The sequence below is a fragment of the Bubalus kerabau genome, chromosome 6 (assembly GCF_029407905.1).
Source record: "Bubalus kerabau isolate K-KA32 ecotype Philippines breed swamp buffalo chromosome 6, PCC_UOA_SB_1v2, whole genome shotgun sequence".
Classification (NCBI taxonomy): Eukaryota; Metazoa; Chordata; class Mammalia; order Artiodactyla; family Bovidae; genus Bubalus; species Bubalus kerabau.
In genome coordinates, this window is record NC_073629.1 from 79,830,923 (window position 1) to 79,857,675 (window position 26,753).

Here is a 26,753-nt window from a genome sequence, read left to right on the forward strand (position 1 = left end):
TCTATTCTTAACTTCTTCTAAGACAGTTGATTAGATCCATGGGTCACATGCCTAATTTCCTTAACAAACATCTGTCCAGTCACATTTTTGATGTTCTCTCTAGAACATATTTTCTCTTATTTTGCAATAGGAATAGGCTGAGAATTTTCCAAGTTTTCAAGTCCTGCTTACTTTTTGTTTAACAATTCATTTTTCAATTTCTCTCTCTACTCTTGAATTTTACTATTAGCAGAAAAAGAAAACCAAATCATACCTTCAACACCTGCTTAGAAATCTCCTCAATTACAAATCCGTTTGTCACCCACAATTTCTACTTCCCATCTACCAAAAATGAGAACACGGTTCAGCCAAGTTTTTTGCCACTTTGCCATGCATCCAAGAACATGTTCCTCATTTCCATCTGTGATCTCAACAGAAGTACTTCTAACATTCGTATTTTAACCAAATCTCCTCAAGGCAATCTAGGCTTTCTCCATCAGGTGTCTCTTTCCATTTCTATCCACAATTCAATTTCAATGCCACTCCCATATTTTAAGTACTTGTTACAGCAGCATCCCACTTTTTGGTACTATAATCTATATTACTTTGCCAGAGCTGTTGTAAGAAAGTATTGCTGACTGAGTGGTTAAATAACATAAATTTATTGTCTCACAGTTTTGGAGGCTATAAGTACAAAATCAAGCAGAGTTGGTTCCTTCTAAGGGTTGTGGAAAAAAGATCTTTTCCAGGCCTCTCTCAAGGGGTAGGCAGAAGGAGAAAGAGAAAGTCAAGGATTAAGATATCACTAGTATTCACTGAGAGTAGACTATATATTAGGTACTTCGGCATGCATGATTCCCACATTTAAACCTCACAAAACCCCTTTGAAATATATAATATACCCTCTCAGTTCAGCTGCTCAGTCATGTCTGACTCTTTGCGACCCCATGGACTGCAGCACGCCAGGCTTTCCTGTCCATTACCAACTCCCAGAGCTTGCTCAAACTCATGTCCATTGAGTCGGCAATGCCATCCAACCATCTCATCCTCTGTCATCCCCTTCTCCTCCCACCTTCAATCTTTTCCAGCATCAGGGTCTTTTCAAATGAGTCAACTCTTTGCATCAGGTGCCCAAGTATTGGGAGTTTCAGCTTCAGCATCAGTCCTTCCAATGAATATTCAGGACTGATTTCCTTTAGGATAGACTGTTGGATCTCCTTGCAGTCCAAGGGAACCTCAAGAGTCTTCTCCAACACCACAGTTCAAAAGGATCAATTCTTCAGCGCTCAGCTTTCTTTATAGTCCAACTCTCAAAGACTATATCTGTATATATATCCTTTATAAGGTATTTTTGTAAATATACCCTTTACAGATAAAGAAACTGAATTAAAGAATGAAGGATGAACTATCCAAGATGATCCAGTCAGTAAGGATTTCAACCCAAAGTCACTGAAATTCAAAACTCATGCTTTAATCCACTATATAACATCACAAAGGAAACATAAGAATATGCCCTAAATATAAAAATTGATTGTAGAAAAACCTGTTGGCTCCAATTATGTTATACCTGAAACTAGATCTATTTCTCTATAAATGCCATATTTCAGTACAATACAAAATAATTTGAATATGCAACAAAAATGATTAATTTCACCCAACCAACAATACATTTCACTACTTAGTTATTTTTTAAATAATCTTGTCTGAATGCACCTATATCAGTTTTGAGTCAATTTTGAAAGAGGGGATATTGGTTTAATATGCCTTAGGGTATTCATTCATTGCAACTCAAAATGAGATTTGTTTTTACCTTCATGTGCAGTTAAAAACTAAAAAAATTGTCTTATATACCTCCTTTTCTTTATGATCTTAAATATTAAAGATAGAACTGTCTTCCTATGATTCTCTCCCTAGTCTATTTCAGCTTCTAATAAACATTCTTGAGAGTTACTTTTTGGGGACTCCCAGGCAAGAAACTTCATTCGGTTGGCAGTTATTACTAGGAACTGTTTTGGTATGAAATCTGCACTGATTTTGCAAATTCTACACTCAGATTTTAAACTGTTTCATTTGTGCTACATTAGCCATAACCAATATTTTCATTTTATTTTTGGTAATTTAGAAATTTTAGAAGTGGAAGACCAAATTCCTAATGATACTGCTGTTGTTGTTTAACCTCTCCTAATTTTTCTCTTTTTTGGAAAGCAGGTCCACTCTCAGACAGTCCTCAAAGGTGTTGCTTCATACCAGCTGCCAAAATAAAATCTAGGGATTCTTTAATCATCCTTCCAAACTGTGCTGAGCACCATTTCTTTTTTCAGTTTTCTAGATTTTTAGACACATTTTGGGACTCAATTGGTACAGTATCCACTAAAATTAATGGGTACCACTTGCCAAATACAGAAGCCAAAGAAAATTTCATTTCATGAAAATATAAACAAACTCAAAGTAAGCCATATTGAGAATATAAATGAAAATCAAATAAAAAACACAAGAAATGCCCTATCCCCTTTATAGCAGGTGATTTGTGTTTTAAAATCACAGGCTATGATTACAGCTGTAGATTCCATCAGATTATTTTTTACAGCTAAGGAAATGTGCCTTTTAAGGCAGGGATCCAAATTTCTGAATCGTGACAGCAACAGCTGAGGACTAAAGATAGAGAGTCAAAACAGCATTTTCTGTACATTTTCAGTTGTTAAAAAAGCAGTTACAGTACATTATGTGTGAAATATATCATTTTAACCCTGTGATGGTTCCCCTGGGAAAAAGATTTATAACAGAAAATGTTATTTTATGCCTTCCTGATACCACATCTATAAAATGGCAATGGCTCTTTTCTTTCTTGATGTAATATTTTCAAATGTATTTTATGTAGATATATATGCTCTTTATTAACAAAACATCTCTATTTCAAATAAACGCTGAGTTGACACACAGCTCATCACCTGCCGAGGTACACTCACCTGAGAGGCTATTTGCTTTTCCCTCTGCTTGGAAAACTTTCTCTAGATCTTTCTATAGTTCCCTCTCTGCTTCCTTCAGAGACCTAGTCATACATCTTCTCCTGCGAGAGCACCCCATCCTCCCACAGTTTCTTCTTCTAACAGCATCCATGGCTCTCAGACTTTGTTGTTGTCTGTCACTCCCACTATAATCAGTGAGGACAGATTCCTTTAGTTTTATTTTCCATACTGACACCAGCACGCAAAACACTGCCTGGCATATAACAGGAGTTTAATACATGTCTCGTTAATAAATAAAGGTCACTTAGTTAACTAGCAAGAGCATTTACTCTGTGCTCCAATTAAGCACCATCTGTCTCCTTCTCAGTCACCTCAGTGAGGTCTGTAAGCAAAATATTCTTATGGTCACTGCAAGGAGATGCTGAAAGACATGCTCACAATGACAGAGCAAATGCAAGAATAAGATTTATCTTGAATTAACCACTCCTAATGACCTTTTTTTTCATACTGTTCATGGGTACTCAAGGCAAGAACAATGAGTGGTTTGCCTTTCCCTTCTCCAGTGGACCACATTCTTCCAGACCTCTCCACCATGACCTGCCCATCTTGGGTGGCCCCACAAGGCATGGCTTAGTTTGATTGAGTTAGACAAGGCTGTGGTCTGTGTGATTAGATTCACTAGTTTTCTGTGATTATGGTTTGTGTGTCTGCCCTCTGATGCCTCTTGCTATCATTCACCTAGAGCCAGACATCCTGGAATGTGAAGTCAAGTGGGCCTTAGAAAGCATCACTACAAACAAAGCTAGTGGAAGTGATGGAATTACCATGAGCTATTTCAAATCCTGGAAGATGATGCTGTGAAAGTGCTGTACTCAATATGCAAGCAAATTTGGAAAACTCAGCAGTGGCCACAGGACTGGAAAAGGTCAGTTTTCATTCCAATCCCAAAGAAAGGCAATGCCCCAAAATGCTCAAACTACTGCACAATTGCACTCATCTCACACACTAGTAAAGTAATGCTCAAAATTCTCCAAGCCAGGCTTCAGCAATACGTGAACCATGAACTTCCAGATGTTCAAGCTGGTTTTAGAAAAGGCAGAGGAACCAGAGATCAAATTGCCAACATCTGCTGGATCATGGAAAAAGCAAGAGAGTTCCAGAAAAACATCTATTTCTTCTTTATTGACTATGCCAAAGCCTTTGACTGTGTGGATCATAATAAACTGTGCAAAGTTCTGAAAGAGATGGGAATACCAGACCACCTGACCTGCCTCTTGAGAAACCTATATACAGGTCAGGAAGCAACAGTTAGAACTGGACATGGAACAACAGACTGGTTCCAATTAGGAAAAGGAGTACGTCAAGGCTATATATTGTCACCCTGCTTATTTAACTTATATGCAGAGTACATCATGAGAAACGCTGGACTGGAGGAAGCACAAGCTGGAATCAAGATTGCCGGGAGAAATATCAATAACCTCAGACATGCTGATGACACCACCCTTATGGCAGAGAGTGAAGAGGAACTAAAAAGCCTCTTGATGAAAGTGAAAGTGGAGAGTGAAAAAGTTGGCTTAAAGCTCAACATTCAGAAAATGAAGATCATGGCATCTGGTCCCATCACTTCATGGGTAATAGATGGGGGAACAGTGGAAACAGTGTCAGATGTTATTTTTGGGGGCTCCAAAATCACTGCAGATGGTGACTGCAGCCATGAAATTAAAAGACGCTTACTCCTTGGAAGGAAAGTTATAACCAACCTAGATAGCATATTCAAAAGCAGAGACATTACTTTGTCAACAAAGGTCCGTCTAGTCAAGACTATGGTTTTTCCAGTGGTTATGTATGGATGTGAGAGTTGGACTATGAAGAAAGCTGAGCGTTGAAGAACTGATGCTTTTGAACTGTGGTGTTGGAGAAGACTCTTGAGAGTCCCTTGAACTGCAAGGATATCCAACCAGTCCATTCTAAAGGAAATCAGTCCTGGGTGTTCTTTGGAAGGAATGATGCTAAAGCTGAAACTCCAATACTTCGGCCACCTCATAGGAAGAGTTGACTCATTGGAGAAGACTCTGATGCTGGGAGGGATTGGGGGCAGGAGAAGAAGGGGACAACAGAGGATGAGATGGCTGGATGGCATCACCGACTCGATGGACATGAGTTTGAGTGAAGTCCGGGAGTTGGTGATGGACAGGGAGGCCTGGCGTTCTGTGATTCATGGGGTCGCAAAGAGTCGGACCGCCTGAGCGACTGAACTGAACTGAATAAGGGTATCACTGAAAGTCAAACCTTCAATATGCTGAGGAATACTGCAAACATATCTGGCTTAGCCGGAGCACCTCTTGCTAGACACAAGGCAAAGCAGACATGAACTTGTGACCTTCCCATCAGAGTAGCTGTGCCACCGCCACCCAGCAGGATTCAGTTCGCACAATGGTAACACTGTATGCAAAAGCATGATTCACAGAACAGGAGCTCCGCCAAAGGCAAGAAGCAATCTGTACAGAATACTATACACTGAGAGGGTTTCTTTTCATTTCAAAATGAGAAGCAAGCATAAGCGGGGGGTGGCGGGGTAGGAGAAGGTGGGGGGTTGGATATGAACTATCCAAGCAGGAATATATGTCCCTTCGGTGGGAAAACCCAGGATGTGTGAATAACTTCCCTTGTTCTGGACTGGAGTTCCAATAATGAGCTTCACTTTGGTAATCAAAATATTTCTTGAACTTGTTTTTTAGTTTCTCATAGCTCAATAAATGCTATGAGAAATGTCATGATGATGATGAAAATTAGAGAAACATTTCAAATATAACTGAATTAGGTGACAAAATAAATACAGAGAATATTTTAAGGGATTCTGAAAATCACCTACTAAAAACCCAGAGATGCTAAGGTGAAAGACCCTTAAATTTGCATAAAATTCTAAATGATTCAGTATTCAAAACATTGAGCTTGTTGTCAAGGAGATTTACAGTAAGCAGAGTAATCCTCCTTTCCATTCTAGGCTATCATTTATACCATCCAGAAACACTGCATTATAATTAAGAACTATTTTGCCATAGATAACATTACATTTCCTAAAGAGTAATCTTGATGTTTTTTATTAAGATTACTAAGCACAAAACATATAGCAATCTATGTTTACAAAATCTGTGTGTGAAAACGCTTGTTGGAAACAAATTAAACCCCTGGTAAACCGAAGAGCAATCAAGTAAGAGAATGACCTAAGTGAGTGAATTAGCAGGAGTCTTGCTTAGAGATCTAACATATACCAACTTCTTCATCATCATCAGGCAATTCCTTCAGCTTTCTGTTTCTCAGTTTCTTGCCTGTAAGATGTAAGTGTTCATACCAAGTATGTTACAGGGTAATTCATGTAAATTAACAAATTATAATTTAAATTGTAAATGGCACTGCATTTGCGATGCAATCTGGTACATATATTTAGATAGTACACTCCCTTGAAGGATTGAAAAACTGTTACAGACATGATCAAATTCACTTTTTTTGGCTGCACTGGGTCTTTGGTGCTGCACCTGGGCATCTCTTTGTGGTGCACAGGCTTCTCTTAATGAGTAGCAGGGGCTCTAGAGTGTGCAGGCTCAGTAATTGTGGCTCTTGGGCTTAGATGCCCAAGGCCTATGTGATTTTAGTTCCCCTCCAGGGATCAAATCCATGTCCCCTGCATTGGAAGGTGGATTCTTAATCACTGGACCACCAGGGAACTCCCTCATTTTAAAGTATTCCCTGTAAAGAGGGAAATTCCAGCCTCCATGTGGCTCCTTGGCTTTTATACATAGTTCCCTGCTAAGTTACCATTTGTCCACCTTCCTAAATAAAACTTCGTCCTCAGAGCCTAAGGCAAGATTTGCAAAGCAAAGCAAAACTATCTTTAAAATAACATTGAATGAGACTGTGAAGATTAGACTTTATAACATTTCATGGAAGAAAGAGCAAGGACAATGCATGACTGTCTCTATTTTCCTAAAGTATCCAAAAACATGCTCAATCTGATTTTTTTTTTTCAATTACAAAGTACAAAAAAAAAAAAAAGCACATAAACGTGTTAAGGGGTTATTTTCACTAAGTGCTTAAAATATTATTTCATGTAGCACTTTAACATAATTCCATGATATAGGCTTTATAACATAGAAAAGTTTATAGGTAAATAATTTGAGGCCCAAATATCTTAGGAAACTTATTCAAAGTCAGAGCACTAGTAATGATGCCCTAAGGTCTTTCTGTATGTTATTCTGTGTTCTTTTCACTACACTAGTGTTTTTCCAAGTGTGGTTCCATAACCTCAATAACCAGCATCATTTGTGGTTTTATTTCCTAAAGAGTATCCTGGACCTGTTGCTAAAGATCGCTACCTTGAATCAGAAACCCTGATGGGGAGACCTGTAGTGCGCTGTAACCAGTCTTCAGATGACTACGATGCACACTGATGTTTGTGAACCATGGTATTTCCTGATAGTTTCAGAGTTGATCTCATGGAATTCAAGCATATGAGTTGAAAAGAAGGGAAACACAGAAATAAATAATAGGTCAATTTCCTAAATGTAGATTTACTAGGCTAGAGAAATCTGCCTTCAGTTAAGATAGTAAGCAGGGACATTCTCAAGCCCCAAGACATGCGTAAGTCAGGATAACACACAGATGTTATTGCAGGTGTCAAACCATATCAATTGATGTGACTACCTGAAATGTGGAGACCCAGATGGGGAGGCTGCACTCAATGGGAAAGAATGCTGTGATCAATTAGTAAGGTCTGCCATGGGTCAGGATGAAGTACCTAAGCAGTACAGTGGCCAACAGTGAGCACCTCTAATTATGCCTACATCTGAGTACTTCCTATACAACAAGCCGACTTAAAGATTTTAAAGATTGGGGCCTATTGGAGAGAATACAGAATTGAAGCAATACATGATAATTACAAGCACAGTCCTGTTGTTACAATTGGACCACTTATTGGTAACACAATTAATAATGGTTCTCAAGAACATATTTGACTTTACTCAAAGCATTTTATTGGAACCTTGAATATTACCAAGTGAAAGAAGCCAACCTGAAAAGGCTATGTGCTGTGTGAATCCAAAATTCTGGAAAAAGGTAAAACTATGGAGATAATAAAAAGATCAGTGGCTACCAGAGGTAGAGTGGGTGGTAGAGATTAATAGGCAGAATACAGGTTTTTTAGAGGAGTGAAAATACTCTGCATGATACTGTAATGAGGGTTATACATCATTTTACAGATGTGCAAATGCACAGAATGCACAACACCAAGAGTAAACCTTAAGGGGGGGTGATTATGATATGCCAATGTACGTTCATCCTTGGTAAAAAGCAGTGTACCAGTTTCCAAATGAGACTGATACTGAGGGAGGCTATGTATGTGTAAGGGCAGGGGATGTAGAAGAAATCTTTGTACCTCTCTTTCAGTTTTGTTGTAAACCTGAAACTACTTTGAAAAATAGTCTTTTTCCAAAAAAAGTATTTTATTACAGCTACATTCAGGGAAGAGATTTCTTATAGAGATTTGGAGAGAGGACAGTGATAATACAGAATTTCCATTCTATGACATAAAAATTATTCCAGAACTACTTTTCTTCCCTATAAAGATTTTGCATTATTTTTTATGTCTTATATTAGATTATTTCCAAATTCTTTGATGGATGAATGCATCTGTCTCCCCACCCAAATTGTGGGAAACTCCTTCAAAGACACATCTTGTTTTTTTTCTCTCTGCATCCCTCCCCTAATATCTCCTTGCAATCTTTTGTTCATAATAGCACTTAGATATTCATTCAAAATGAGTTAACAACAAAAGGCAAAAAGCTACCAATTCTGAAGTGTCTACTGTGTTCTAGTTGCTTTGCAGATATTAAAATAACTTTTCACAAACATATTTTTATCTCCCATTGTACACTTAAAGAAACTCATGTTCTGAGAAGTAAGGTTCAAAGCTGAAAACTAGTAATTCCTGAAAGTTCAATTCAAATCTAGCTGTCTCATTCCAAAGTTCTTCCTCCAAATAGAAAGTCTTCTCTAATAATCAATTACTCTATAAAATATAGTATATATTTATTATTTTATACATATCTACTACAGATAAATATAAAATGGCCACTGAGTTTGAATACTTATATAAGTAAATCTACATCCATTCATAATGATCTATGAATTAAAGCATTTCTCTGACATCTATTCACCTTCAGTTTAGTTCTATGGAAGGGGAACTATATTAAGGAATAATTCTGTGTGGTTTCCAAGTAATGAGAAAAGGTCTTGGTTCTGGAGCTGATATTTTTTCCAATATTGTCAATTAGCTAATGCTCAAAGCCAGCTAGCTCTGGGGTTTCCTGATAAAAACAGAAGGAATAGATTTCCAGCCAAAAGAACACTCTGCTCCTAGAACTTTACTTTAATACAATCAAAAGAACATACAAGACAAAATAATCACCAGACTAGAAATTCTCTAGGGCAACAATTTGTCACAATCACCTTTATGCCACAAAATGGGCATTCAGTAAGTGTTTGGTCCTAGAGAAGCTAAAGATCGATGTACGATACTGGAAGCTTGGGGCTGGTGCACAGGGACGACCCGGGGGGATGGTATGGGGAGGAAGGAGGGAGGAGGGTTTAGGATGGGGAACACATGTATACCTGTGGTGGATTCATTTCGATATATAGCAAAACCATTACAATATTGTAAAGTTAAAAAAAAAAAAAGAGTAGGTTATCACCTCCTCTCTTCCCTGAAAAGGTAAGAAGACTAAGTAGTTATAGTATAATTGCAACTAAACAAGGGGAAATAATTGAAAATATTGTCCAGAAATAGAAATAGTAAGTTGGGGTATATCAAATATTTACCTATTTTTTTGTAAATATTACAGACCTTCAGGCTGATTCTGTCTTACCCAATTTCACGCTCACCAATTGAAAAATATCACAATTTTTTTGCCAAACCTTCTTTGATCCCAGAAAGACTGACCTAGAAGATTACAAACTGTCCCTTCTTCAGGAAAATATCACACTTTACTACATCTCTTCCTAAAAAATCAATACCTATAAAATATTGTAGGAAAAAAAACCTAAAACTTAAAAGGTAAAGATACATGGATTTCCTGAGATCTCAAGATCTATAATAAACACATAATCCAAATGACAAAAAAAATCTTCCATGTAATATGGTATGATATGATCCTCTAGGGAACTGTACAAATACACGCAGAAGACAATTTGAAGGAATAATCTCTCAAGTTTTGGGGAGTCCGATCATCTAAGTGGCAATGAAGGTGTGTGCTCAGTCACTCAGTTGTGTGTGATTCTTTGTGACCCACCAGGTTCTACTGTCCAAGGAATTTTCCAGGCAAGAATATTAGAGTGGGTTGTCATTTCCTTCTCCAGGGGATCTTTCTGACCTGGGGATCGAACTGCGTCTCCAGCATCAATTCCTTACCAATGAGCCACCAGAGAAGCCTTCCAACTGATTTGTAAAACAATTGGCAATCTGACTACAAAATGTAAGCATCAAAACATTTTATGTGAAAGTACAAGGGACCTAAATGCTCAGAAACTTAAAAATCAAATACATCAGTTTAAAAGAAACAAAAAGTCCAACAAATACACAGTAATAGTACTTTAACAAAGTTTTTGTACCGTAGTCTCTACCCAGTCTGGCTGGAAAAAAATAGTATGATTTCATAACAGAGAGAAGCAACAATAGTGGATGTTTCTTGGTAACATAGATAAAGGCTTTTATATTCATAAGATTCAAAACATTGCATTGAAAAGTCCAAAAGAAGAAGAGATCATGACCTACTTTGCTTCATTAATAATGATGTTAATTTCTGAAATCTCTCAAATTACACATTGTTATATAAGAATATAGCAAAACACCTACTTAGGCCTTCTAGAGACAATTATTTAGAGTTAGTCAATGTTGGTGCTAATCATTCTCCCTCATTTTTATTCTTGATTTGTCAAAAATAGCTAATACTGCTGACAACAGCATCCTCTCTGAACACTTTCAGGGACTATTATATTCTACTTTTGAAATAGTTGAAATAAATATCATTCTCAGCACTTTTATTTCACTTCATCTATGTATCACTCTTCAAACTATCGATGGTTACACATTGACATCTATTCACTGACGGGTTCCTGTATTTGAGTCACATGAGGCTCTTCATGAAATAATTCCCTGAGAAATTGCCCCAGTATACCTATTATGCTCTATTAATAGAAGCTGTTAAATAAGTACTTAGCAACACACAGATTTACATAGCTGAGGAAGCCAATGATTGCTGTTAAAATGTATGCAGCTTTCTAACAAATGTATTGGTACTTGAAAGAGAATTTAATAGAAATGTCTTACGTAGGAAAAGCAATCAAGTTATTAAAGCACCAGCTGCCGTTTTCCAAGCACACAGTCATAATATTATAAATTAAAGGACAAGAATTAGTCACCTATCTCAACAGCCTAGAATCTAGTCACTGGAAAATTAACTGCTGAAGAAACCAAGATTTAAGTTTTCTGTGGCTCTAGATCTCGCTATTTCTCTCTCTCTATTCCCACTACAATTACTTATATCCCTGAATATATCAACCTGACTGCATCACTCTCTTGCCTTGTAAGTTTCAAAGATCCCAGATAAATTCCAATCCCTTTAGGTAATGCCTCTCTTTTCTTATCCTGAAAAAGTAATATATTATGCTGAGACAAACCCAAGCCAAGCCCCTGTTCTGCCTGGATCAGGGCATTCATTTAGCTTCATCTACTGCCAACACCCCTGTACACGGCCTTTGGGCTTTGCATGTTTTCACATGCATTCAATCACTCATGTCACTGGTTATGTTTGTAGTGTTCTCTCCCCTTCCCTGCTCCTTGAATTCCACTCAAGACTTTGGTATATGTCACTTGATAACCTCAGTCTTGGAAGATCTTACCAATGCTTCCAAGTTGGTTTTCCACAAGTTCTTGGTATTGTATGATACTCAGTTGGTACCTTTATCCTAAATCTTATTACCCTATACACTTGTTAATCATACATTAATATATCTATTTCCCCCAGTTTACTGTGAACTCCATGAGAATATGGTTGATATTTTAATGATCTTTATATTCTAAGTTTCTACCAAAAAGTAAGGCATAGTGTAAACATAGAGTTACTTTTGTCTGACTAAGTGAATAAAGTATGGGTTCCAGAACATTTAATGGCAACATATCATCATATCGGTGCCTGTGTGAGGGCATAGTCAGTTCAGTCATGTCTGACTCTTTGCGACCCCATGGATCCACCAGGATCCTCTTGTCCATGGGATTCTCCAGGCAAGAATACGGGAGCGTGTTGCCATGCTCTCCTCCAGGGGATCTTTACAACCCAGGGATCAAACCTGCATCTCTTACGTCTCCTGCATTGGCAGGTGAGTTCTTGCCACTAGTGTCACCTGGGAAGACCCCTGATCTTTCAAATGTATATAGCACTCTTCTGCAAAGGATGACAGGAAGGAACCCCTTCCTGCGGAGCCCCTGCCACTGGACATGTCTTTCAGAGTGCACGCTCAATTGTTATGCATGTATTGCCAGCTTCATACAAAAGAATAGAACCTTTATGAATCAAATTATAACTAACTTATTTAGAAAATTATCTGTGACTCCTCATAAATACTTAATAATATTCATATAATTAAATCAGTTTGAGTGCCTACTATACTAGGAGTACAATGAAAATTTTTTGAGTAAGTAAATAAAAATGAATAAAATTGTTAATGAATATAAAACTGCTTTAGCTTGAAGATGCAAAGTAAAAGCCATTCATACATTGTTTACTATTTTACCTAAGGAAGCTGAACAATGAAGTGGACTTTCATGATTGATATTCAGAAGTATTGTGAGTCTAAAATGGTTTTCTGACAAACTCCTATCTACTCTGGATCAGAACTGCATTACAATGGAAAATAAGCAAGCCCTAGTAGAGTACTGTCAAAGGATAATAATGAAATAGCAATTCAAAGCAAAACCCTGAAAGCATCTAATAAAAACACAAAAGGGAAAAGTAGCATTAAAGAAATAAAACCTCTACTATAACCTAAAGTTATTTCTTTTTTAATGCTTTGGAGAATCATAGTAATAAAGTGATTAATGTCCATGGGCAAGATGTAGAAATATACACCACTGCAAATGTTGCTATAAATCTAACATTTAAAAATATTGATAAATTTTAGCAATGTATATTACACAGTATATCTTTTTTAAAAAGATAGTGCTTTGATATTTTTGAAAAAATGGTTTCTCAACTGAACAAGTGACTAGGATAACCAAGAGTTAATTGATTCCCAAGACAATTACGAAAGCTAATGCCTGAAAACAAATCTTTCACACCATGTATGGTAGTAATTGGTGTTATTCACCAAGGATTCCAGCTGTCTTCCTTTGAGGCAGATGGTAGGATAACACTTTCTGGCCCCCTGTGAGATGATGGAGCATGTGACTAATTCTGACCAATGATTTGCAACTGGATGTAGACAAATAATTCATTGCCACGGTGAGACTTTCCAGAGCTCTCTTTATTCTCTTGCACTTACCATGAAAATATTTGAGGTGGCGGTGACTGTCACCCTGCATCCCAGAAGGATTATGATCAGTCCAGCTCATCCATTTCCAAGATAAATATGTAGGATGAGCAAGAAGAAAATCTATAGGATTTAAGCCTCTGGGAGTTTGGGGGCTTTGTCACAGCAACATGACCAGCTTATTCTGACTTACCCTGAGAAAGTTTTATATAGTAAAACTAGAGAGACTATTTCAGTACATTCTCTATGAGATTGATGTAATAAAAAGATCTATGCTATGCCAAAATGTGCCTATGATTATTCTAGTATAATCCATTTTATAAAAGTATAGAGATATTTTGCACTAAGAAAAATCTTAAAAGTAAAAGAAAAATGTATGTAGCTTGAATCATAATTACATAACAATCGGAGGGCTTCTCTAGTGGTTCAGATGGTAAAGAATCTGCCTGCAATACGGGAGACCCGGGTTTGATTCCTGAGTTAGGAAGATTCCCTAGAGGAGGGAATGGCAACCCACTCCAATATTCTTCCCTGGAGAATCCCATGGATAGAGGAGCCAGGCAGGCTACAGTCTATGGGTCACAAACATGACTGAGCAATGAACACTTTCACTTTTCCCATGCCTTCATTATGTCATTGAAATATTCCTTTTAAGTATCAGTTTACTCTGGTACAATGAAAATATGACAATTTATAAAATATAATTCATAAACTGCATATTTTAAACACACATCAAAACTGTAATGTGAAGTATATTCACTATGTCACTAAAAACTGGAAAACATTAAATTTGTCACTGTTTTGGTCCAAACAATAAACAAGCAAATATAATCTATGAGTTAAATCTTTCCAAATTCATTTATCTTATCAGAGAGCTCTACGATCACAAACAATCCCCCCAATAACAATAACTTCCGATTACTATAAGATCATTTTACTCAAAGATGGGCACAATAAAGGACAGAAATGGTAGAGACCTAGTAGACAATGAAGAGATTAAGAATAGATGGAAAGAATACACAAAAAAAAACTACAAAAAAGATCTTAATGAACCGGATTACTATGATGGTGTGGTCAGCTACCCAGACCTAGACATTCTGGAGAGCAAAGACAAGTGGGCCTTAGGAAGCACTGCTGCTAATAAAGCTAGTGGGTGTGACAGAATTCTAGTAGAACCATTCAAAACCCTGAAGGATGATGCCATCAAGGTGTTGCATTCAATATTTTAGCAAATCTGGAAGACCCAGCAGTGGCCACGGGACTGGAAAAGGTCAATCTTCATCCGAATTCCCAAAAAGGGTTGTATCAAAGAATGCTAAGCGTCAGACAATTGCACTCATCTCCCATGTAAGTTCAGTTCAGTTCAGTCACTCAGTCATGTCCAACTCTTTGAAACCCCATGACTGCAGCACACCAGGCTTCCCTGTCCTTCACCAACTCCCAGAGCTTGCTCAAACTCATGTCCATCGAGTTGCTGAAGCCATCTAACCATCTCATCCTCTGTCATCCCCTTCTCCTCCCGCCTTCAATATTTTCCACCATCAGGGTCTTTTCATATGAGTCAGTTCTTCACATCAGGGGGCCAAAGTATTAGAGTTTCAGCTTCAGCATCCAATGAATACTCAGGATTGATCTCCTTTATGATGGACTGGTTGGATCTCCTTGCAGTCCGAGGGACTCTCAAGAGTCTTCTCCAATACCACAGTTCAAAAGCATCAGTTCTTCAGCACTCAACTTTCTTTATCATCCAACTCTCACATCTATACATGACTACTGGAAAAACCATAGCTTTGACTAGACAGACCTTTGCTGGAAAAGTAAATGTCTTTGCTTTTTAATATGGTATCTAGGTTGGCCATAACTTTTCTTTCAAGGAGCAAGCGTCTTTTAATTTCATGCCTGCAGTCACCATCTGTAGTGATTTGGGAGCCCAAAAAAATAAAGTCTGTCATGGTTTACATTGTTTCCCCATCTACTTACCATGAAGTGATGGGACTGGATGCCATGATCTTAGTTTTCTGAATTTTGTGTTTTAAGCCAGCTTTTTCACTTTCCTCTTTCACTTTCATCAAGAGGCTCCATAGTACTTCTTTGTTTTCTCCATAAGGGTGGTGTCATCTGCATATCTGAGATTATTGATATTTCTCCTGGCAATCTTGATTCCAGCTTGTGCTTCATCCAGCCCAGCATTTCACATGATGTACTCTGCATATAAGTTAAATAAGCAGGGTGACAAAATACAGCCTTGACATACTCCTTTCTTGATTTGGAACCAGTCTGTTGTTTCATGTCCAGTTCTAACTGTTGCTTCTTGACCTGCATACAGATTTATCAGGAGGCAAGTCAGGTGGTCTGGTATTCCCATCTCTTTTTAAGCATACTAGTAAGGTCATGCTTAAAAATCTTGCATGCTAGGCTTCAGCATTATGTGAACTAAGAATGTACAGATGTCCAAGCTGGGTTTAGAAAAGGAAGAGGAACCAGAGATCAAATTGTCAACAATCACTGGGATCATAGAGAAAGTTAGGGAACTCCAGAAAAACACGTACCTCTGTTTCATTGACTATGCTATTGACTCCTCTGTTTCATTGACTATATGGATCATAACAAACAGTGGAAAGCTCTTAAAGAGATGGGAATACCAGACTATATTACCTGTCTCCTGAGACATCCATATACAGGTCAAGAAGCAACAGTTAGAAACCTGTATGGAACAACAGCTTGGTTCAAGACTGAGAAAGCAGTACGACAGGGCTATCTGCTGTCACCCTGTTTGTTTAGCTTATATGCTGGGCGCATCATGAGAAATGCCGGGCTGGATGAGTTACAAGCTAGAATCAAGATAGGTGAGAGAAATATCAACAATCTCAGATATGCAGATGATACCATTGTAATGGCAGCAATTGAAGAGGAATTAAAGAGCCCCTTGATGAGGGTGAAGGAGGAGAGTGAAAATGCTAGTTTAAAACTAAATATTAAAAAAACTAAGACCATGGCATCCAGCACCATCCAGCACCATTATTTCATGGCAAATAGAAGGGGGAAAGGTGGAAGTAGTGACAGATTTTCTCTTCTTGGGCTCTAAAAATCATTGCAGATGGTGACTACAGCCATGAAATCAGAAGATGATTGCTTCTTGGCAGGAAATCTATGACAAACCTAGTGTGTTGAAAAGCAGAGACATTACTTTGCTGACAAAGGTCTGGTTAGTCAAGGCTATGGTCTTCCCAGTGGTCATGTACGGTTGTGAGAGCTGGACCATAAAGAAGGCAGAACATCAAAGAACTGATACCTTCAAACTGTGGCTCTGGAGAAGACTTCTGAGAGTCCCAAGGACAGCAAGGAGATCAAACCAGTAAATCTTAAGGGAAATCAACCTTATTCAAATGAGTCAATACTCATTTGAAGGACTGATGCTGAAGCTGAAGCTCCAGTGTTTTCGTCATCTGATACGAACAAACGGCTCATTGGCAAAGTCCCTGATGTTGGGAAAGATTGAGGGCAGGAGTAGAGGGTGTCAAAGGATGAGATGGCTGGATGGCATCACCAATGTAATGGACATGAATTTGGGCAAACTACAGGAGATGGTGAGGGACAGGGAGGCCTGGCATGCTGCAGTCCATGGGACCACAAAGAGTTGGACACAACTAGGTGACTGTATGAAAACAACTATAAGATCGTACATTAAACGATGAGTAAAATTTTTCAAAATATAATCAGTTGAGTAGGAGGGCACACAACTCTCTCACTGGAGGAAGAGACCCAAATGCCAAGGACTGTGTGTGTCTTATTTACAGGCCTATTGTGTATGATGTAGCACAATGCCTAACACACAGAAAACATTCAGTAAGCACATAGACTACATTAACAAATACAAGAGCTTGGGCGATAGGGAGAGAAAGGAAAAAACCCTTGTGGGATCCCTTAGAACCTTAGGTACTTATTAATAATTATGGAGAAAACTCCCATTGGAGTTCATCTATGCAGTCTCCTTTATAGCAAACAGGTAAATAAAGCCACAAAGAGAAATCATATCCTGAGTTAACAGAAGAGCTGGGATTAAAACTTAAGTCACTGGTCTCTCAATCCATTATTCTTTCCATCACGCTATTCTATTCAACAGTAAGCAGACTAGAGACATTCAAGTAAGTATATTTTCCAGCTCTATCAAATATGCATACTTCGGGTGAATGCCTATCATGTGTCAGGCACTGTGCCAAGCACAATGGGGAGAAGTTGAATAGGATAGGATGCTTGCTTTATAGAAATTTATTCTTGGTTACCTTGATCCATTCATTGGGAACCATCACGGTGTTTATTTCAGTTCAAATGTTATGTTTCAGTGTTATATTTTAGTGTTATATTTCAGTTCAAATGTTTCCCATCAGATAAACTGTTTAAAATATGTTGTTTTGCATTTATGGAAAATAGAGTCATTTGTTTTTAAGTTAAAAAGTTGACAAGATTCCTAGAAATGTTCATTACTGTTTAACATTTAAAACTATGAAATTGTCTAATGTGGTTTGCTCCATATAAAATGTATTTTATCTTTTTTCCAAGGATACCATCTTTCTGTACTAGAATTACTCTGACAACAATATGTGCTTTGTAACCCTTTGAGAATAGGATCCTGCACCAATTTCACTGAAGTCTGTAACCACAGACTATGCAAAGCTGAATTCTAATTAATAGTACAGTAAAAGCTTTGTTCTCCTTGCTCCATAGGGGGACAAGTTAGATTCTTTAACTCTTTAAGCAGGGATCAGTTCATGTCACCTAAGGTGTACCCTTTCCTCTAGGTTACCCTAATCACCTTTCTAAAATGTAACCCTGAACAGAAGGACAGGAATTTAATGACTTACTAGCATGCCCCTACTCCATAAGTTTGGTGGTGGTGTGGTGGTTTAGTGGCTAAGTCAGGTCCAACTCTTGCGACCCCATGGACTATAGCCAGCCAGGCTCCTCTGTCCTTCGGATTTCCCAGGCAAGAGTACCTGAGTGGGTTGCAATTTCCTTCTCCAGGGGATCTTCCCAACCCAGGGATCAAACCCACATCTCTTGCATCTCCTGCATTGCAGGCCAATTCTGAGTCACCAGGGAAGACCTCCACAAGTTTAATACATGTACTAAATAGTACATATACTATTTAAGTACATATACTAGTCCATATTCAGTACATATACATGCCTCCCTTTATAGTTAACTGTGTGTAACTCTACCTCCTTCAAAATTCAATGAGTTCATTAAGAGTAACTTTTCCTTTAACTTCAGTAGTGAAGCATGCTCAAGAAGTAAAGACAGAGCACAGTGAGAAATGGAAATAGGACATAAACCAGTTTAATCATTCCACCCAGCTATAATCAGTGTTCACAGATCATGTTGGTATACATTTTTCTAGTCTTGTGAAACACACACACACATGAAACACCATAACCATATGGGTAAAAATGTTACCATAAAGTTTTGTCGATTATTTTCACCACTTGGCAGTATGTTCTGAATATCTTTCCACAGCAGCAAATATTCTTCTACAACACAGTTTTAAATGGTCTGATAGCAATTCATTAAGTGACTGCAAATTAAATCACCCTTATTTATTAGACTGCAGAATTTTTACTCTTATACACAATTGTAAAAATTGCTTTAGCAAATAGTTTTATATACATACATGTACATGTATATACACATACACATATATACCACTTTATGAACATCTGTTATTTAGATTTACGTCATTATTTCACATTATCAAAGACATTAATGGACACATTGTAGGTCCATAGCATTTTGTGGTGAATTGATTTCCTAACACTTCAGGTTATAAGGGGCTTCCCAGGTGGCACTAGTCATAAGGAAATCAGCTGCCAAGGCAGGAGACAGAAGAGACATGGGCTCAATCCCTGGGTCGGGAAGATGGCACAGTAACCCAGTCCAGTATTCTTGTCTGGAGAATCCCATGGACAGAGGAACCAGGCAGGCTACTGTCCACAGGGTCACAAAGAGTCAGCCATCACTGAAGCGACTTAGCACACATGCATGCACAGGTTAGGAAAGTTAACAACTCTTGCCACAACCAAAAGTACCAGCAACAGTCAATGCTAACCTCTTGACTCGATGCATGTGTACAGAAAGCTGATACTTAAGAGTCTTTGGACACAGGTATGATTTTGTACCTTAATTTATATATATATAATTCACCTTGGAAAATAATTATTTTATTGGCTGGCACATAAACTGGGAAGACTTTCTTAAATAAACATCTGTTTAATCAATTCACTTAAAAAGGATGGCGGTAGGAAAAGTGAAGAACTGTCATTTCACCTAATTTCATTTCAGCTGAGAACAGTTGGAACAGAAATTGTGTGTCTGTGTATTAGCATGTGTATATACGAGCACATGTGTGTCTGACCTGGACTAAATTCTTCCCCAGCAATATCAACCATTGAACTAATGAATACATTTAGGATGTCCAGAGGCAATGTCTCCCAGTCTTCTCATTTCTCAGAAACAAGGAAAATTGCTTGTACGAAGTCTGTTAGAAACTGAATTCTTCTGATATTTCACTATTATTCAAAAAGGTATAAAAGTCTTTATATACAAGCAGAAATAAGAATAAAAAAGGGGGGGGAGAAAAATATAAAGTCCAAGTAAGAATGTGTTTGCACAAGCAAGGCTCATCTAATAAGCTTGGGTAACCAGTTTATTTCCAGAGCAGCTTGGAGACTCTGCTTTTTGGAAGGCAAGGATTGTGTTATTTGAAGAATGAAGACTGAGGAATAAGTGTGACAGCGGTTGCCTCAGGCCAATATGAGCAAGTTAAAGAGGAACCCTGATCAGACACTTAGTACTCACGTGGCTATAAGGATCCCCTGGTGGCTCAGATGGTAGAGTCTTCCTGCAATGTGGGAGACCCAGATTCGATCCCTGGGTTAGGAAGATCCTCTGGAGAGAAAATGGCAACCCACTCCAGTATCCTTGCCTGGAAAATCCCAGGGACAGAGGTGCCTGACAGCCTGCAGGCCATGGGGTCATAAAGAGTAGGACACACTGAGCAACTTATAACCATAACCATTCCCCCCACTGAATAAATAAACTTCATCTGTATATGGAAGGCTACAGTTTGACAGAGGATGTTGGGCTTATAGCAATCAGCCCTGGGGGAGAATGTCAGAGCCCAGGTCTCAGAATCCTCTGAGAAGCTGCTGTTGGCGGCTGCTGCTGCTAAGTCGCTTCAGTCGTGTCCGACTCTGTGCGACCCCATAGAGGGCAGCCCATCAGGCTCCCCCATCCCTGGGATTCTCCAGGCAAGAACACTGGAGTGGGGTGCCATTTCCTTCTCCAATGCATGAAAGTGAAAAGTGAAAGTGAAGTCGCTCAGTCGTGTCCGACTCTTAGCAACCCCATGGACTGCAGCCTACCAGGCTCCTCCGTAGCTAACCTGTCACAAAGGTGCTATCCCACTGCTGACAGGCAAATTGCAAACCACGGCTGGGCAACCTTTCTCTAGTGGCTCAGATGGTAAAGAATCTGCCTGCAATTCAGGAGGCCCAGGTTGGATCCCTGGGTCAGGAAGATCCCCTGGAGAAGGGAATGGCTACCCACACCAGTATTCATGGAGAATTTCAAGGACAGAGGGGCCTGGTAGGCTATGTCCATGGGGTCACAAAGAATTGGACATGACGGAAAGACTAATACCACCTAATACCACCAACCTTCCTCTAGGGGAGGCAAGGCATGACCCCGGAAGCATTAATCATCAGTATTTACCGACAGCTTCTGCATATTCCTCACAGTGCTAGGCACCTGGGAGTGAGAGGAGGCTGCAGGCAGTCTGTCCCTTGGAGGAGGTACAAGGGAGGCTGGGAAGCAGACTTCCCACTAGTTTCACACCCAAATGCACCACTGTTCTAATCAGTACTTTTGGAGTTGTGAGAATCACATGCTCTCAACAAAACCTAAGTGAAAATGAAGGAGAGTGGACCTGGTGGAGAGAGTACTGTAGATGGGGCAGTGTGCATCCAGCAGGCGGCTGGAGCTGACTTGTCACAGCTTGAGGAAGCTGATTATTAAATCTTCAGGAATTTGCAACCAGCTGATTTTGCCTTGGGAGTTTAGAATCAACTGTGGTGGTAGTATTTATACCATGGAAATCGGCAAACACTACAAATTAAATTTTATTCTGCTGCTCCCATAATCATCACTGTTATTTTCTGGAGAGAAGTGGTTCTTCCATCCACCATTGCCTACATCCCAGTTCATATCTATCATCATCCAGTTAATGCTTGCAATTATTAATAGTACCCACTTTCACTTTCAAAAATATGCCAGTTTGAATAACAGATCATATGATCCCCCTAATTTTAGGATACACAGATCTCTGGGATCAAGACAGAAACTACACTGCCCCATGAGCCCTAAAGAGTTAAGAACTGTAAATGCAGCAGAAACTAGAGAGCTGATGTCCCCACTTCTTTTCCTCAGACACCTCATGGTGTTCCATCTTTGTTAATCTCTGCACTTGCTGCACTTTTTCTACAGCCAGCTACCTTATCAGGTTTCAGTTCAGTTAGTTGCTCAATCGTATCTGACTCTGACCCCATAGACTGCAGCATACCAGCCTTCCCTGTCCTTCACCAACTCCCAGAGCTTGTTCATCGAGTCAGTGATGCCATTCAACCATTTCATCCTCTGTCATCCCCTTCTCCCCCTGCCTTCAATCTTTCCCAGCATCAGGGTCTTTTCAAATGAGTCAGTTCTTCACATCAGGCGGCCAAAGTACTGGAGCGTCACCATCAGTTCTTCCAATGAATATTCAGGACTAATTTCCTCTAGGATTGACTGGTTAGATCTCTTTGCTATCCAAGGGACTCTCAAGAGTCTTCTCCAACACCACAGTTCAAAAGCATCAATTCTTCAGTGCTCAGCTTTCTTTATCATCCAACTCTCACATTATACATGACTACTGGAAAAACCATAGTATAACTAGATGGGCCTTTGTCAGCAAAGTAATGTCTCTGCTTTTTAATAAGTTGTCTAAGTTGGTCTTAAACAAGGAGCAAGCGTCTTTTAATTTCATGGCTGCAGTCACCATCTGCAGTGATTTTGGAGCCCAAGAAAATAATGTCTGTCACTGTTTCCACTTTCCCCCCATCTATTTGCCATGAAGTGATGGAACCAGATGCCATGATCTTAGTTTTTTGAATGTTGAGTTTCAAGCCAGCTTTTTCACTCTTCCACCTTCATCAAGAGGATCTTTAGTTCCTCTTTGCTTTCTGCCATAAAAGTGGTGTCATCTGCATATCTGAGGTTTTTGATATTTCTCCCAGCCATCTTGATTCCAGCTTGTGATTCATCCAGCCTGGCATTTCACATGTTGTACTCTGCCTATAAGTTAAATAAGCAGGGTGACAGCATATAGCCTTGACGTACTCCTTTCCTGATTTGGTAATACCAGAGACTCTGCTGCCTTTGGGTCAGGGTTCCATCTCCTCCTAATAGCGCTAGAAGACTTTCCCTCCTGGCACTTGCAGGCACCACAGCATATCTATTACACTTAGTGCTACAGATTCTTCAGCTACACTCAACTGTGTGTTATTTCCTCCATAAACCATGCTCTTTGAAGCCCCCATTGCTTTGTTTTCTACCAGGAGATTCTCTCTCCACTCTCATCCCCATCTTCTCCTCCTTTAAGAATCCAGCCTCATCCTCCAAGTCACATGTCACCTGCTCTTGGTAACTTTCCATTGCTCCTATCACTTCATTATTTTTTACTCATCTGTCTTCCCACTGAGTTACTGCACTTTCAAACAAGGCCAAGTGTTGCCTCACCAACTTCCTGGATATGTTACCTTAAGAAGCTCTTTAGAGTCTCTGAATAATAGGGGGCAATTATATTCACATGGTAGGGTTGTAAGGACTAACTCAGAACATAATGAGTACTCAGTAAGTACTAATTATTGTAATATAATATTTAGGTGAATACACTTACAGAAAGGAGCTATAAAGGTATAATATTATAATAGATATTGTCTCCCCAAAAGACAATGAATTATATAGAAAACCTTATCAATGTGCATGGTTTGCCCACAGTTCTTTGCTGTTTCTCAAACACAATAACCACACATCTCGCTTTTAAGGCCTTTTACTTTTTGTTCTCTCTAATAAGTGCTCACTTTTTCTGGGTATATATGTGGCTCATTCTTTTATTTAATTCAGGTTTTTCTGCTCAGTTTTAATCCTCTCAAAGATGACTTTTAAGGTCTAATATCTAAAATGGCATCCACTATGATTCTCTATTTTACCAAGCTGCATTTTTTCCTTCATATTATTACCAAACATTCTACCATTGTACATATGTGTATGTGCCTGCTCACTGTCACCCTTACAAATATAAGCTCCAGAGGCAAAAGATTAGTCCACTTTGTACACTGCTGAATATACAGTCCCTAGAGCAGCACACATTGTAAAGTGAATGAACGTTTCCCTAGTATATATCAGATTCTCTGTAAATGTTTAGATTTGAACTAACTAGATAGATGCAAAAGCATAGGTATATATCAAGTATTAATAGAAGTTGAGTTCAGCGAAGGAACCATTACAATCTTATTTTTTACAAAGCTTTACAGTTTCTAAAACATGTTCACAAGCATCTTTTTTCTTACTCTTAAAATTCAAGCTTTCTAGAGACACCCAGTGGTCTCAATGGGCACTGCTCAGAATTGCAGACTACTCTGAGTTACAGACTGGTGCCCTTATCACAGAGCAGAGTACACTGAATGGGTATGTGTACCAAAAAAAAATATATACACTTGCCTACATACATATATACATATACACACATTACTTTATCTATTTAATAATTCCAAGAAGTTTATATTATTCTTATTTTTCTTTCACAGATGAAGAATCTGAGGCTCAGGCTGCTGCTGCTGCTGCTGCTGCTAAGTCACTTCAGTCGTGTCCAACTCTGTGCGACCCCATAGACGGCAGCCCACCAGGCTCCCCCGCCCTTGGGATTCTCCAGGCAAGAACACTGGAGTGGGTTGCCATTTCCTTTTCCAATGCATGAAAGTGAAAAGTGAAAGTGAAGTTCCTCAGTTGTGTCCGACCCTCAGTGACCCCATGGACTGCAGCCTACCAGGCTCCTCCCTCCATCCATGGGATTTTCCAGGCAAGAGTACTGGAGTGGGTTGCCATTGCCTTCTCTGGAGGCTCAGGGAGTTTTCTCAAAGCCAAGAGCCTGGGACAAAAATTGTCCCATGGCAAACCTGGGACAAAAATTCAAGCCTGACTCCTAAAGTGCTGTTAACCTCAAAAGATACAGTCCAGGTTCAGGAATAAACAATGCTGGTTCAAAGAGTTCAACCATTAGCAATCACGGACAATCTACTTCAGCAATTTGTTCTTGCAACAAAAAAGATTCTTGTGGACATGTTTTCTCTTCTTCAAAGGTTAAGATGCCATCTTTCATATCTGCCACTGGCAGGTAATGCAGATAGTAACCCGCCGTCTTTGCCTTGAGCTCCTCAGAGGAAAATGTGTTATGTGAATGCACTGTGCTACCACACTAAAGCAAATGCTCCCTCCTCAGTCTTCTAAAAGGGACTCGAATCTTCTGGGATCTACTCCACAGTTCTGTTGAGATGAAGATTCTCAGACATAAGGCATTAAATTATTGCTCAGATGCAAAGAGCAAAAAATAATAAACGCAATAATAAAATTTAGACCTCATATAGCATTTTGTATTTTACTTAAGGTAGCTGTATAGTCAAAATTTTTAGAGAAACAGAACATACGTAGACATACATATATGGATATATTATATATGTGTATATTTTATACATATATAAAATATGGACATTTATTATAAAAATTGGCTCACACCATTATGAGGGTTAGAAAATAGTACACCTGCCATCTGCAAGTTGGAGAAGCAGTAATACCAGTAGTGTGATCCAGCCAAGTCCTGGTCTTGGTCCATAAGCCCAAGAGCCAGGAGTGCTGATGTTTCAGCTTAAACAAAGAAATTCGTTCTTCTGCCTTTTTTGTTCTATTCAGACCCTCAAGGGATTGGATGATACCCATCTACATTGGTGAGGGTCATCTTCTTTCCTGATTCAAATGTTAATCTCTTCCAGAAATGACCTCACAGGCACATCCAGAAATAATGTTTTACCGGCTATCTGGGCATCCCTTAGACCAGTAAAGCTGACACATAAAATTAACCATCACAGTAGTCTAGACTAAATCAAATATATGAAGTGGACAGGGTAGGGATGAAGAAGTTTGAATATCAAATCAATAACTTTTTAGAGTGAAGCACTGAATTCAATCTCTTTCACTGTCAACATGAAGTAGTGGGAGAAACCTGAGCGTGAGTTGAGGGGTGAATCGCTTACCTAAGCCAAGCTTCTGCTTTCTCACCTATAAAAATGAGAGGAACTATGCAGGAGTATTAAGAACAATATAGCTATGCAAATAACGGATCTAAGATAAAATTGATAGCATCACCAACTCAATGGACATGAGTTTTAGCAAATTCTGGGGGATGGGGTAGGACAGGGAAGCCGGGCATGCTACAATTCACGGGGCTGCAGAGTTGGACACAACTTAGTGACTAAACAACGACAACAAAGATAAAACAAGCAGTCAAAAATGGTACTTCTTCGTATCATTATTCTTACTACTTGTACTGCACTCTCGCTACCCCCTATCTCCCAGCCCATTTATTTGCACAGAGCTGCTGGAATCCGCGCACCGGGTTTACTCTCTCACAGACTTGTGTCAAGCAAGCAGGAAACCCCCCTGCCCAGTGGGTTACTCATCCTTTACGTCAAACTGCCTATGTCCTGGTACCCTATGTACTTCTGAGTAATGTGATTGAAAATGCCATTTAAATGAATTCAGATTTTTAGACAATTACCCTACACAAACACTACAAAACACAAAAGTACCTCGTCTTCTTGAAACTGGGTGATTAGTATAGAATCTGAAACAATGAAGCAAATATAAAATGTATGAATGCTCATCAGAGGGTACTGTTTTCAAAACTAACATTAAAATGAATGTCAGGTGATGGATAAATAGCCTGGGTCCTCCTTTGTGCAATTCTCAACTGATTATCCATTTGAAAAAGGTACCCTGTGTATTTAAACACAAAGGACAGCAGTGTGAGGCCTACAGGAAATGAACAATGCTGCAATGCTGCCCTCTTGTGTTGGAAAGTAAAAC

The 26,753-nt window shown here is 39.0% G+C and overlaps 1 protein-coding gene and 1 long non-coding RNA gene across 2 annotated transcripts in view; one reads left to right on the top strand and one right to left on the bottom strand.

Moving 5' to 3' along the window:
- The window catches only part of PDE4B (phosphodiesterase 4B), a 650,415-nt gene that overhangs the window by 472,606 nt on the left and 151,056 nt on the right, over nt 1–26,753 (bottom strand). The gene's annotated exons all lie outside the window — the stretch shown is intronic.
- LOC129655311 (uncharacterized) lies at nt 1,999–25,132 on the top strand. Its single transcript, XR_008715879.1, has 3 exons — nt 1,999–3,870; nt 7,287–7,408; nt 24,422–25,132. It is a non-coding gene; the product is annotated as an uncharacterized LOC129655311 (long non-coding RNA).